At 41.0% G+C, this 15000-nt stretch overlaps 1 protein-coding gene across 1 annotated transcript in view; it reads right to left on the reverse strand.

Annotated features, from left to right (window-relative positions):
* LOC135219800 (latrophilin Cirl-like) overlaps positions 1-15000 on the reverse strand; it is a 208951-nt gene that overhangs the window by 107843 nt on the left and 86108 nt on the right.

Here is a 15000-nt window from a genome sequence, read left to right on the forward strand (position 1 = left end):
GAAGTTAGAATTATGACCATAAATGAATACACTTTTGACTACAATCCAAACTATAAAAGGCATGATTTCCATGAATACTTCACCGTCGACAAGAAGTAACAGACAAGTAGTAGGCCATTTTATTGGCCGTTTTCACGGAATGAGCACCTGACTCTAAAACGGAACGAATATAATATATGGACGGCTTCCACAAAGGTAACACACTTCACCAGTAATAAGGATATAAAACCAAAACATTTTTTGAATTAAATCGGAGAGAGAGAGAGAGAGAGAGAGAGAGAGAGAGAGAGAGAGAGAGAGAGAGAGATCAGAAGACCTACGCAACAGGCCAAAGGTCGCGACGGTATGGTAAATGGAGAAAGGGTAGAGAAGGTAGTCTTAGGCAGCAGAACTCCTGCAATTTCCAAGACATCGCAATACAAGTTGAGTAACTCGAGTGGATGGGAGCAACATTCACCCATTGTACTACAGCCTCCCCACTTCCCCTTCCCGTCAATAGATTTCATTAAACCTACATGTGCCAATGCCAAGGGGAGGAGGAGGGAGGAGAAGAAGAGGAGGAGGAGAGGAGAGAGGAAGAGGAGAGATGGAGGAGGAGAGAGAGAGAGAGAGAGAGAGAGAGAGAGAGAGAGAGATATTTCATAACATTTAATGTAGAAAGCTTCATTTCCTACTCGCATTTGCAAAATAGAAAGGGAGCGGAGAATTAAACAGCCAGGTTTTATAAATCTAAAAACGTAGACGCAAAGCTATTATTATGCTTTAGATTTTGAACTGAGGGAGAGATATTCTCACCAGCATTCTTCAGTAGGTGCCAAAGTCCAGAGAGCAACTCAATGAAAAGAATCTGATCTCGCAAACTCACGCGCGCGAATAAAAAAAAAAAAAAAAAAAAAATAGTGGTGAAAGAAAAGAAAAACCACGCCCACGCCGTGGAACAAGATGGGCGTCGATGCAATGCGATTACATGGGTTTCTGGCGCCCCTATACAACCCATGCCCATAGAAGCCTTCTTCTTCTACTTCTTCCTACGCACGAAACGGAAAATAATAAATCACGGGAGACCCCGTTATGAGCGCACCCGCTTTCTTCCATTACTACAAGCCCGACGCTCATATGCAAATCAGGTGGCGTATCCTTGGCAAGACGTGAGAAAGAATAGAAGGGACGGGGAAGGTGGGCACGGAAGAGGGATAGGGAGGGTGGGGGGAATAAGCCTGGAGAAACCAGGAATGGGAGGGGTGGAAAGGGGAGTTGATAGGAGGGGAGACAACGGGGGGGGGGGGTGGTAAACAGTAGAAAGGGAGAGGGCAAGAAGGGTTTGGTGAAGGGAAGGGAACACGAGTCGGTGGAAGTTTTGCAGAGGAAATGGAAATGCGGGAAAAGGTATGGAAGGGGGGGGGGGGGGGGGGGGAGGGATGCGATGGTAGGCAATCTATAAGCACAGGAGGTGGTGATCGTCGGATTAGCATTACGCAGGCATAGGCTACCAATCATTACCATCACCATCATCACTGGTGGTCACCTTCAATAAGGGATCTAGTTCCATTCAGTGGGGACAAACGGCAAACTTAATGATGTACAGCTCACAACATGGATGTCAACTGCATTCATCAGCTGACATCAGAACATTAATAAAAACATTAACAAAAGAGAGAAGCAATTTCATGTATTATAAGAAATAATAACGAACGTTGCATAGCAAAAAGAAAAATAAATAAATAAAAGCAGCATATACAATGTTAACGAAAGAACACTGAAAACCAAAATATCAATAACTTTCATTTGGTTTTACTGGGCTAAAAAGAAAAAAAAAATAATGCTGAAATTCATTCACAACCAAAACCTATTCGTATAAGTTTTTAAAAGTAAAGGTTTGATTTTGCCCTATCTAAACATTTCTTTTTTTTTAAATAACGAAAGAGAAAGAGAAATATCTAAAGACCTTTTTTAAATAACTAAATCCTATACGACAGAGAGAGAGAGAGAGAGAGAGAGAGAAGAGAGAGAGAGAGAGAGAGAGAGAGGACAGACATAAAGCGACTTTTACGAGGATAACAGTTCGTCTTCCACCCCAACCAACTCCCAAATCCTCCATCATCCCAGTGACTTCCCCTTGTCCTAATAACAAACCAACAACTGCTCTTCCATTCCCATTCCAGGAATCCAGGAGAAAGGGGAATGGGGTGGCGGATGCTCCCAGGGCAAGAGGGGATGGGTTGGGTAATTCTAGGTCTTACAGACTCAACAAAGATGATGTCACAGCATCCCCGGATAAAGCTGGTATCCTCAACTACGGAAAATGTTGTATGATTCTGGAGAGATGAACTGCGCGGAATTACTGAATATTTTCATCTTCTGAATTCTAGTAAAGAGAGGCATAAATTTATTTATTTCAAGCCACAAAAAGATTTTATATTATCATTATTTACATACATAGCTCTGAAATATATCAGTATGTACATGAACGTTTCATTTCATTTTCACACATAACCTACATTAGGCAGAATTCTTGAAAATTCGGCGGGCCAAAATCTTACTTTTATTCAGGGGCAATAGCTAAGACCAGAGGTTCTTAACAGGGGGTATCCATACCCCATGGGGGTTATAAGAACAAAATGTTAAGGGTATGAGACTTGATCTCTGGATATTTGTATATATTTGGTTTTAATGTGTCAATGTATAAATGGATACATTTTGTAAATAAACAACTATATAAAACTATAAATGCTTTAGATTTTCTTGTATGTTCTATTCTTGGCTATTCATACCGAGTATGTATTAAACTAAGTATACTAAGTTATATTGTCAATAATTAGGACTTAAGTGGGCTTAAGCAAAGATGTTATGGAACCATATTGCGCAATTCATTGGGGGTCTGAAGTCATCAAAAGGTTAAAAGCCAATGGCTTAGACTATAAGGAGACTAAGAAGCCGGGCTTCACCATGGCTTGCTTATGTCGACGAAACGCGGACACTGGCCATCCAGGTCCGGTGAAGAGGTAGACTGCAATGTTTTTAAGACACTTACAAATTCCTCTCTCCCATTCTTTATTATTTTTGAAGCACAACGCTACTCGTTTCTCTGGCCAAGAATAAGAAGGAAAAACCCGCATTCACCTTGAAAAATTCTAGATCCGCAAAGAGCAAACTTGTTTAAATGGAGCAGTTACAATATTCAAATGGCCTGAAAATGTCACTGCGGCAGAGCCTAAATCGATACCTTCACATTTCAAATTGGAGCTTTCTTGAGTTCCCTGCAATGACGGCTTGCCGGAGGAAGGGAGCGCAGTACGTGGACCTCCGAAGCTTCTGGGTGAAAGTGTTGCAAAGGTGTGACATCGTTTCTTGCTGCAACTGTTCGTTTTCTTCTCAGGCCATTCTTGCTGCAACTGTTCGTTTTCTTCTTAGGCCATTCTTGCTGCAACTGTTCGTTTTCTTCTCAGGCCATTCTTGCTGCAACTGTTCGTTTTCTTTTCAGGCCATTCTTGCTGCAACTGTTCGTTTTCTTCTCAGGCCATTCTTGCTACAACTGTTAATTTTCTTCTACGGCAATTCTTTGATATATAATCGAGCTTTGAGAATCCAGATGGCCTACCGGGTTTATGGAAAGCGAAAATGAGTGTTATACTTCTTACGGAAGTCACCAGTAGATTTTTAACCTCCTTAATTAATCAGCCAAAAAGTAATTTTAATAAAGTTGGGGATTTAAGTGTGGGAAGTAGCTATCTACCTCAGAGGAAAGAAAAGCCAACGTAGCCTCCAATATGTTAATACAATCTTCCCATTTTTAGTGATCAGAGAGATTAAAACGTTTCATTCCAGTCACTGATACTGCTTCAATGTGACCTTAAAAACAATTTGCACCCAGAGGGAAAACTTGAATAAACAAGAGGCCTGCAATTTTCCAAAACGATTTCTCGTAAAGACACAAGAAAACCAACCAACCAACTAACTAGTAAACAAACATACACACTGATAAATCAAGAATCATTTGGGTCCCTTCAAAACGAAGGTTAAAGGCGATCTGTAACAGTACTGACATATTTATATACAACTCAAAAGTTCAAATGTTATATCATTCAAGACGTGTATGCTCTTCACTTTCAAGTTCTCATATATATGTATATGTATATATATATATATATATATATATATATATATATATATATATATATATATATATAAAATGTTTGCAGACACACAGAAAATTAACCGAACCACTTACTATTTAGCATCGATTAGTCCTCTTCTTTAGGGCTTCGCCTAGCCATGAAGAGCCAATTTACCGAATAGCAATATCGGCGCGTAAGTGCTACAATCTTATTAAGAGAAGGGAGACAACAAAGAAGAGAGAGAGAGAGAGAGAGAGAGAGAGAGAGAGAGAGAGAGAGAGAGAGAGAGAGAGAGAACCGATACATAAAACAGGGGTACCGTTCGAGCAGAAAAGAGGTGTTTCGACGACATAACCGCTGGATACGATGAAATCAACCGAAAATAAATGGGTTTATAGCTCAAGTCAACGAAAAAGGGCCAGACACACAAAAATAAAGCATCTTTGAAAACTCCATATGACCAATGGAAAATATAAGTGTGTTCTTACATAATATCTGAGAACGCTTTACCAAACATTTAACCTCTGTGCTTATTTCCTGAGCCATTTCCATAAAGCTTCTTTTAAAATTTTCACGAAATATTTTCTTTTCCTTTTTGAAAAACCAAGCATAAAACTATTATACGCCAAAAAGACCATCCTCAAGATGGCCAATCTACATACTCAAAACGTAAAAAATACATAAGATGAATAATTGCCCCAACTTAATACTACATTAAGATTCGTGCGTCTGATGGAGTGAGAAACGTGTAAATTAACTGAGAGAGAGAGAGAGAGAGAGAGAGAGAGAGAGAGAGAGAGAGAGAGAGAGAGAGAGAGAGAGGCCTATCCTTCACGAAAGGGCGTAAGGGGAGACCATAACCTTGTTTTGTAAGGGAGAGAGGGTGTTGTTTATTGGATGCGGTTATGGCGTCTTAAAAAAAGAAGAAGAAAAGCGTTTTTTGTATATTGTTCGGATTAAAATACTCATATTCATCAGACAACTACAAATCCAAAGCACCGAAAATGATAGGAAATCGTAGGAAAATAAATACAGTAAAATAACAAATCTAGATACAGCTAAAAAAAACACACACACACAGTGAATTAATATCATTCATGTGATTTACTTGACCAGCAATAAACAAAACTCGTAATAAAACAATAATTTGAATCCATAAACAGAACCTACAAGACATCAAGAAGGAAAACAATACATGGAATAAAAAATAATACACTAATGTGAAAACGCTAGGAAATTAACTAGGAAGACCTGATCTATCTCTCTATAATAATAAAATCTCTCTTGTTTGTCCGTCCCGGGTGGGGTCCGGTAGGTAGGGAATGCGGAAGGGTAGGAGACATGACGCACCCACCCTCTTCCTGCAAACCTGTTTGTCCGCCCAAGTTCAGGGCGGGATAGGTAGGGGATCGGGAGGGTAGAGGAGACATGACGGGCGGCGCCGGGTTCCAGCTCGCAAGAGAATGAAAACCATTAAATTTCAAGAAACTATCTGATGTTAGGATGACAGGAAAAGTGTGGGGGACATTCGTGAACTACAAACTACCATATCTAGAATAAAATAAGACTATAAATAAACCATAGCACCACAACCTCTTCATTACACTAGCGCTATAATTCATTTTGGAAGGAGGAGATCAGACTCAGACGTCCAACGTCTGAGGGTAAAACAGGTGACAAACAATAACCAAAACAGTCAACACTCGACAAACAGAGCCACAAGGAGTTGGTAAACACACAAAGCAAACAGACAAACAAAACGAAAACATCACAAAAGGGTGAGAGGGTACTAAAAGGAACCAAGAAAAATGAGGGCGAGGATAACCAAAAACACTAATGGGAGAGAGAGAGGGAGAGAGAGATGTGGGGAAGGGGAGGAGGGGGGAAGGGCACTGAGCATATTATATCGATGGCAGGTGAAAGATACCAGAAAAGGAGCACTTAACAATGACCCAAGGAACATATTGTGAACCTCAAGAATCCTTGAATAACGACCTACAAGGAGCATATTGTAAGCCGCAAGGAGCACTGAATAACGACCAAAAACGGAGCATATTGTGGAGCCAAGAATGAGCGTCACAAATAAAAAGAGACCTTCGATAATACAAGGGAGGACTGAAATGAATACACAAGCAAGAACGGTTAAGGAAAATATAATAAAAAAAAAAAAGAAGGAAATTGGTACAAGAGAGAAAGAGAGGTGTCCGTGGGAAATCCAACAGATGTCTGAGAAAGAGAGAGAGAGAGAGAGAGAGAGAGAGAGAGAGAGAGAGAGAGCACATGAAGGAACGGTGCGATCAAGGAACAAAGAAAGGATGAGGAAAGAGATGATAAGCCACGGGGGGGGGGGGGGGCAAAGGAGGAAGAGAAAAAAAAAAAAAGGGAAAAAGCAATTAACGATAATGGAGGAGAGAGAGAGAGAGAGAGAGAGAGAGAGAGAGAGAGAGAGAATGTCAATATCACTTTATTTTACATGATAACACGAGTACTACGCCTTTTCCTCACACGTTCACCATCAACCAAATTACTATATACCACATCATCATCATCACCACCATCATTACCATCACCAACGCTCGCAAAAATGACTCCGCGCACTCCGGAGTGTCTCACTACTCCGCACGTCAACACTAAAAGCGAAAGCAATGTTAAGTCTTGGCGGAGTACGAAAAAAAAAGGAAAAGAAAAAGTGGCATGACATGTAAACTATTTCCGCACTCTCGCACACCCCCCTCCCCCCTTTCCAGACTCTCACTCAACCCCCTTCTCCCCTCCAATACATTTTGACGCAAAAATACGTCAGCATAAAACCTCACTTAAAATTCTCTTCACTTAAAAATTTTTAGGGGTATCGCGTCGTTATCAGTGTGGGGCAGGTTGGCTTCCAAAACGGAGGGAGTAGAGGTGAGCGAGTGCAAATAGCTCTATTTACCTCCCTGTAAGGCCGTATATACATACAAATATATCCCTGTATTTATAGGGAAATATAAATCACTATATATTATTTGACATCACTAGGTACCTAAAGGATACTTAGTTCAATTAATATATAAATAGTGAAAAAAGTTACTTAAAAAAAAAATCGCCACAAACACACACAATCTCATCGGTTTTCCTTATACCCAAACGAAACATCAAAACTTTCCATATCAACATGCTTTAGGACAACTGCAAATAAAAAAAGGACATATACTTCACATAAAACTAAAAGTACAATTTTCCTCCATAAAAGAGGGGTCAGTTCCCATTTAGAGGAAAAAATAAGTTCCATCTCTATCTACTAAACGTCAACTTTCCCCTAACACTGCAGCAGTTTCCTATTAAAGATATAGTTACCCCTCATCTGATTACCAGCTTCCATTTTCTAAGAAGGCTGGGATGAGATATATCCGTAAGGCGGAGGAGGCTCATCCTGGAAGCTGGAATTGGCCAAGTTTTCGGCCGATTCCATAACATACCAGAGGGCCGAAGACTGGGGGGATGGCGGTGGAGAAGATGAAGAAGGAAGGGGGATATGCTGGTGAAGGTGGGGGGGGAGGGGGAGGGAAGAGCAAAAGGGCAATAAAACGAGCCCGGGTCACGATGAATGACAAGATAGTGCTCCGAACTGGGCCTTCTTCTGTACTGGCCATCCGGTTGATATACTTTCGGAGAGTTTCGGATCAAGAGTTTCGGGGAAGGGGTGGGGGTGGCGGAAATCTCGTACGAAATTAAATCAACGGAGTTAGAGCTTTTTTTTTTTTTTCTTATAAAAACTTCTATTCAAAAAAGATAAATGTACATATATTGACCTGAAATCAATAAGTAAACAGCAAAACGAAAATAATCATCTAAAAAATTAACATAGGTGCTATTTTTCTTCTCTCGCTAAAATATTATCTTTATAAATTCATTACTGCTGGCAGAAACCTGACCGACTTCTGCTTCGATAACAAGGCTACACCATATTAATACCAAAGCTAATTCCCACAGGCGCGTCCATAACACGCCCTCTTCGACGACTTTCTCACAAACTTCCCCCGCAAAACGGCCACACAAAACTGCTCGGTCCGGCGAACAACCGTATTAACTTTTCCCTTCCTTAAATTATATGGAACAATATTTGATGGCAGTCGTTGTCTCCCTTATCTTCGAAAACCTCCTGCTATATGACGATATAATTCCCAGGCTTAATATCCCCTTTTATTGTAGATAAATATGACCTTTATGACAACGTATCGGAAGGAAAAGAGGTCTTTGTTTGAGCGCGTGCGCAGAGAGAGAGAGAGAGAGAGAGAGAGAGAGAGAGAGAGAGAGAGAGAGAATGTTGCATTTGGAATCTGACATAGTTTCAGGCATGATTTTTCAACAGTATTAGTTTTTTTCTGCTAAAGTAATATACGGGGTTTGTCTGTATGGCGGCAAGATGTCGACGGCATGAGCGGATTACTATCAAGTATATATAAGCTATAATATAATAGTACCGATGAGAAACATATCAACCGATGCAAGTCCAAAAAGTTAAGTATATCTCAGTTTTACCAGACCACTGAGCTGATTAACAGCTTTCCTGGGGCTGGCCCGAAGGATTAGATATATTTTAGGTGGCTAGGAAGCAATTAGTCACCTAGCAACGGGACCTGCAGCTTATTGTGGGATCCGAACCACATTATAATCGAAAAATGAATTTCTATCACCAGAAATAAATTCCTCTGATTCCGCGTTGGCCGAGCTGAGAATCGAACTTCAGACTACCGGATTGGTAGCCGAGCGCGAAAACCACTCGTTCAACGAAGAATATTATGCAAGTTCAAAAGCATGTTTAATATATATTTAATAAACCCCAAATGGAGGGAGGACAGGAGGTTAATCGAAGCAATAATCATGTAATTACATCTTTCATCATCTGAAAAATTATTCGGGAATTCATAACATGATTCATTGCGCTCTTTCTTTACGGATTGCGCTCAACCGGCAACTTTATGTTCCATCACTCAAGACCCTGGGAATTCCGAAAATGATCGTTGTCATTACACATCGCCATTCTTACTGAAATTAAAAATAGCCACAACAAGACTCACAAGCTTCAAACGAACAGAATCAGCGCAGATGAAAAACACGTCCGGCGCAGCAACGAGAAAAAGAGGAGAGTGATGCGCAGATCAAAGCAAACACTCATTAAATACGAATCGTCTACATCGAATCGATACCAAATGTTTATTAGTTTCCCCTATTGTGTGGCAAAACAAAAGACGAACATCTCGACAGCCAATCACAAGAGCTTAGCGTCTCGGAAACTACTTCTCATTGGTCAATATGACAAAGGGGGTAAGAGACTCATTATTCATTCACTCGTCCCTGACCGTCCACGACTAATCTGAGTCATTTATGGTAAGACGCATATTTTTGAAAATCAATTTATCGTTGTTGATTAAAAGCCCCGTAAACACTGTGATTGGACGACTACTCGTGGTCTTACTCCCGAGGTTTTGACTTGCGTGTAAAATCAGACAAGTAACACACATTTTATATATATATATATATATATATATATATATATATATATATATATATATATACACAGCATATATATATATGTAACAAACGCAAACACATAATGCCATATATTTTTTGGCCCGGGCTAGATGTCTTTTAAATACCCCCTTTGATGCAAGTTATTCTGATTGGTCAATTGGGTTCGATATTAGAGGTACATATGGCGTGTATATATATATATATATATATATATATATATATAGTATCATCTGTTTATATATAATGCTGCTACATTCAGTTTTATATAGGCAGTTCAAACTGAAACGATAAACGCTACGTAAAGTACAAATAAATTCCTTAAAAAAGTAACATACCTCAAAAAGTGTTTTGTCTAGATTACTGAGCGAAATATGAACTAAATAAAGACAACTTTGATTTTAAAAACCAAATATAGTGCCTGAATAATTAGGTAAGGAGAAACCAACTAATTACTGCCTCTTTTAACATACCAGAAGAACCAAGTACTCTCTCAAGTCCATCTCGGGGGAGAAATTAACATGATAAAAAGGGCCATTACTCGGTCATCATCAGTCAACTCCTCCTCCTGAGAGAGAGAGAGAGAGAGAGAGAGAGAGAGAGAGAGAGAGAGAGAGAGAGAGAGAGGCACATGTATGAATAGAGCGAATAAAACGTAGTAAGGAAACGGAGAAAAGCTGTGGGTAATGTATTTGAAAGATAAACAAGATTCCATTTAACATTATCGTTAATGCTGGATTATCAGAACGAAAAGTGATGAAAATCTCTACCAAGGTCCCCCCCACCCCCAACCCAACCGGACGGACGCCCGGCTGGCCGGCAGCCCCTACATTCCTCTAATCCCCATATCATCGGCGAGTAGTACATATGGCGTAAGCTGTTGCTGGAGGAGATGGCGAAGAGTCGAGTTAAATTCGGGCACGGACGGACAATAGCCAGGTATGGTTAGGTTTTCAGCCGGTGTAATGAGAAGCCGCGACCTGTGGGTGGGGGGCGGGGTGACGCCACCCCTACCAGTCATTTGCTAGCTTAATGTATTGTAATTGGTGGCAGTTAAAAGTGCACCTGCCAGGAGCTCCTCCTACGCCTATTACTTTAAAAATGCTCCTCCTCCTCCTCCTCTTCTTCCTCCACCTCCTGGTCTCTTCTCTTTTCTACCTGGCCTTCTATTACTTTCTAATCTTCGTTTCCCGACGATTGCAAGGACAACTAGTAGAAAAATGAAAAATACTGAAAGGCAAAACAAAAGTAGACACTAAGTAACCTATCTACGTTAAACGAAAACAAGACAAGAAGTAATGGATGGAAACTAGAACTGAAGAGATACGGCACATCTCATTGTGGGAACTTCTTCGTACACAAGATATGTGGCACATGGAATAAACTGCCACCAAAAGTTGTAAACAGCAACAGTGAGTTAGAGTTTAAAAGAAAGATAGACAAAATCATTAGGACACTGTGAATGAACAGTAAAACCTGCTCCTAGAGATAAGTGAGCACACGATGTCTCCTCGCACGGACTAACAAGTCTTTGAGACATCCTAATCCTTGTAACTCCTTGTAACTCTTCTTCCGCCAAATTTTACCAGGAGTGATAATAAAGCATCGCCACGGAGGATCCTGCATTGATTAAAGAATCAGAAACATTCAAGGTATCATCCTCAAAAAGTGGACGCTTGGTTTTTTAAGGAAAATAAAATCTTCCTATGATCATCACTGCAGTATCATCTACAGCCGAGATTTCTATCGAAGCATCGAAAGGTCCATAGCTCCCATTCTTCCTTCTCCTCGTTCTCTTCTTTCATTTCCAAACGTTCTCTTCCTTCCTCTCTTTCTATTGGGATGATGAGGAAGGCGCCGAGGAGTCCACCGCTATATATACCTCTTCCTTCCATTCGGATGTTTTCCATGAAACGCCGTCGATGGAGAGGAAGAACAGCCGACGGACGCATCAGCAGGAGCTGAAGCGACGGACAGCCGAGAGGGGCTCCAGAGCAACTTCTTTTCGGCGGAGGTCCCTGAACGAGTTCCTTCCTCCCTCATTCATGCAGATGAAAGTGCATAGTTGCTCATGTAGCTAACCCGTAGTTACGGTGAGAGCGTACAAATGCAGCCGTCACGAAGATGGCTGCTGTTGTTGTTTGCATGCTTGCAGGCAGAATAACAACGGAAATGAAAACCGAAGGATAGATAATAATAAGGATCAAACAAATGTCTTAAAATTATTTACCTCGATGAGGGGGATAATCATACAAAACATGGAAAACCACTAGCTATATTGTATAAAACAAAACTCAAGAGATTCATCTACAGACAATTTTACGGCAACCTTGGTAAAAAAACACACACACACACACACAATAAGGGCTGGCCCTTTACACTACCTTGAAACTTGTAGGACTTCAAACTTTTAAGTGTTTACAATTCTGGTTTCACGATGACGAAAAACTTTATAATCTGCTGAAAAGAACAACAACATACCTTGTAGCTATAATTATATTCATGAGACTATATGTTCGTCAGTGCTTCTCCTCATCGTAAGGCTGGTATGTGAAAGAACAACATTTCGCTCTGGGCTTTTGTGAGGGTGCAACCCTTTGCCCCCTACAAAAAGAGGAGAGAGGAGGGGGGAGGGGGGGGGGGTTCAAACGCATATGATTCTCTCGTTTTTTTCGGGCTTTTCCAATTTACATGTCAGAACTGAGAGATATCCTTCTCCTTACAAAGATATCATAGCCCATGCAACGCCTTAGCTCATGGCAGTAACACCACCAAACCTCAATACGCAGAGCAGAGTACCATGAACGCCAAGGACTGGAGACCCACAAATTATGCCCACGTCAAGGAAATGCGCAAAATGGTGCTGCATTCGCTAAACAAAATGGATACAAACAATCGCACTCCGTAAAAACAGTTGTGGAGTCGAGACATTCGCGCGCACACAAAACACAAAACACAACACAAGCTGAGAACAGTTCTTTAGGCCACTGTAATTACAGCGACGAGGGGAATAAATTAAAACTTCAGTGTATGCTCTCACTCCTGCAACAATGACGGGCATACGGTGTATTTGGCTCATTAGCATTTAAGTGTATGGTAAATGAGGTCTCTACGGATACCGCGCTCTTATAAACGCTACTTCTGTAAGGTAGCATCTTCATATTCAGGGGGAGCCGTTGCAACGGACAAATTTCAGCCACTGGGGGACGAGCAAAATCACATATTTACACTGCCTAGATACTATCAGGGTTCCTACGGCGTAATGGCGTGTGATTTTTCATTGAAAATCCGTATCTCTCTCTCTCTCTCTCTCTCTCTCTCTCTCTCTCTGCGTCGTAACTTGACAGTCTCGAATGCAGTTACCATCAAATTAATAACTACGTCCATTTTAAAACAAAACTACACTGACAACCAAATTCGTGTCCTTTTAGTATAGTACGAACTATTTTGCTATCAATGACATCAAGATTTTAGCCTTAGCAAGGCGTTGGAACTACCATCATAAGGTCCTTTATCAGGAGGGGCAAAATAGAAGCAATTTGCCCACTGCAGAAACCATCTCGTCATTTGCCCAGAGACAACTCCCGTCTCGGATATCAGGAGGGTGATAAATCGCAGAGAACCAGCTTAACCAATCTTCCTTTTGGCCGGGTGAATACATTAAAGCAGGTAATATTGTTGGAAATTACAGGTTGCGTTAAACGCCAGGCAGTCATACTAAACCCTCCCTTCTCTCTCTCTCTCTCTCTCTCTCTCTCTCTCTCTCTCTCTCTCTCTCTCTCTCACTTCACGGATGTCATGTGATGTTCAAGTGATTTTTTATAGATACAACTTTCTTTTAAAGACTACAGACTGAGACTAATAGGAGCCTGTTCTCAAAATCTTATTCTCTTTGTGTGTCTGAAGTTAATAACAACTTGAAATCACTAATTCGACTTTACAAAAAGTCAACAATTTTCGACATTTACCTTTAAGGATTTTCTAGTCATTCCGACTCGATACTAGTAATCAAGTGAATAGGACTCAAGGTTTCACTTGGGACAATTTAAGTATATACATGTATTCTATAAATAAATTACAATAAGCTATCGCTTTCCAGACATGCGATATTTACTTTGTACCAGTAAATTTTTAGTTATCTGTAAACGAAAACTATTGCGCCTGCTTTGTCTGTCTACCCGTCCCTCCGTCCGTCCTCAGATCTAAAACACTACTGAGGCTAGAGGACTGCAAATTGGTATTTTGTTCATCCTCCCTCCAATTACAAAACATACCAAATTGCAACCCTCTGGCCTAAGTAGTTTTTATTATATTTAGGGTCAAAGTTAGCCACGGATCGTGCATCTGGCAGCGCTTTCCGAAGCCATGGGACGTACCCTCACTCAATCGCATCTGATGAGCTGCCGACAGCCGGTGATAGTTGATAGTTTTATACAGAAAATTCGATTCTTCGGCTCATGTTTTACAATCCATATTACAATCCATGAAATGACCAAAGCATTAAAGAAAAGCAAACAAGCATCGAATTCTCCAAACCAGAGAGGACTCACAAGGAGAGTGGTGCTGCCGCCGTCTGAACGACACAAACACGGCCACCGCCATAGAGCGGAGGCGATGTTGATGACGACCACAATCCCATCTTCGCCAAGCTCCGTCCGCTCTTCGAGACTTTCGATAAGGGAAAACATCACATTAACGAAAATGATTTGTATAATAAGTACAATAAAGCTTGGGAGGCAGCGGAGAAGACTTGGAGGAGGCGGTGGTGTGGGTGCGGATGTTCAAGGGCGGGCGACCTTCCAAAATAGGCCTATCCTGGGGAAGTGGAATTTTAATCAGCAAAAATTCTCTCGCCGAGAACCCTCGATGGAATACATTAGTTGGACATTCATCATAATCATCCCTCGATCTCCACATCCTCATCATACTCGTCGTCAACTTTTTCTCTAGCCTTATCTTCGATGGCGGATCATTATAGATACAATCCATCTTTTTTTTTTTTTCACTATAATACTCATTCATTTCTTCTCATTTTCCAACCACATTCTGTAAGCGTTTTCTTAACTGTCGTTATTGTATCTTTCCATCCTCATCCACCTCAGCCTTCGCCACTCATCCTCAATTCTTGAAAACACTTCTCCATTGGCGGCGGCCTCCTCCTCCTCCTCCTCCTCCTCCTCCATCTTAGATTCTTCCTCTCCCCTCGAGGCCTTTTCCCTCAAGAATAGGCCGCAACACACACACACCCCTTCTTCAAGCACCACTTCGTCTTTTTCTTCTTCGTCTTCACACAACACCACAGACAGCTACCTCAAGACTGAATATTCATGGCGTTTTTATGATGCTCTCGAGTCGCTGGTGTTTGGAAATACAC

Source organism: Macrobrachium nipponense, chromosome 1 (genome assembly GCF_015104395.2).
Source record: "Macrobrachium nipponense isolate FS-2020 chromosome 1, ASM1510439v2, whole genome shotgun sequence".
NCBI classification, from domain to species: domain Eukaryota; kingdom Metazoa; phylum Arthropoda; class Malacostraca; order Decapoda; family Palaemonidae; genus Macrobrachium; species Macrobrachium nipponense.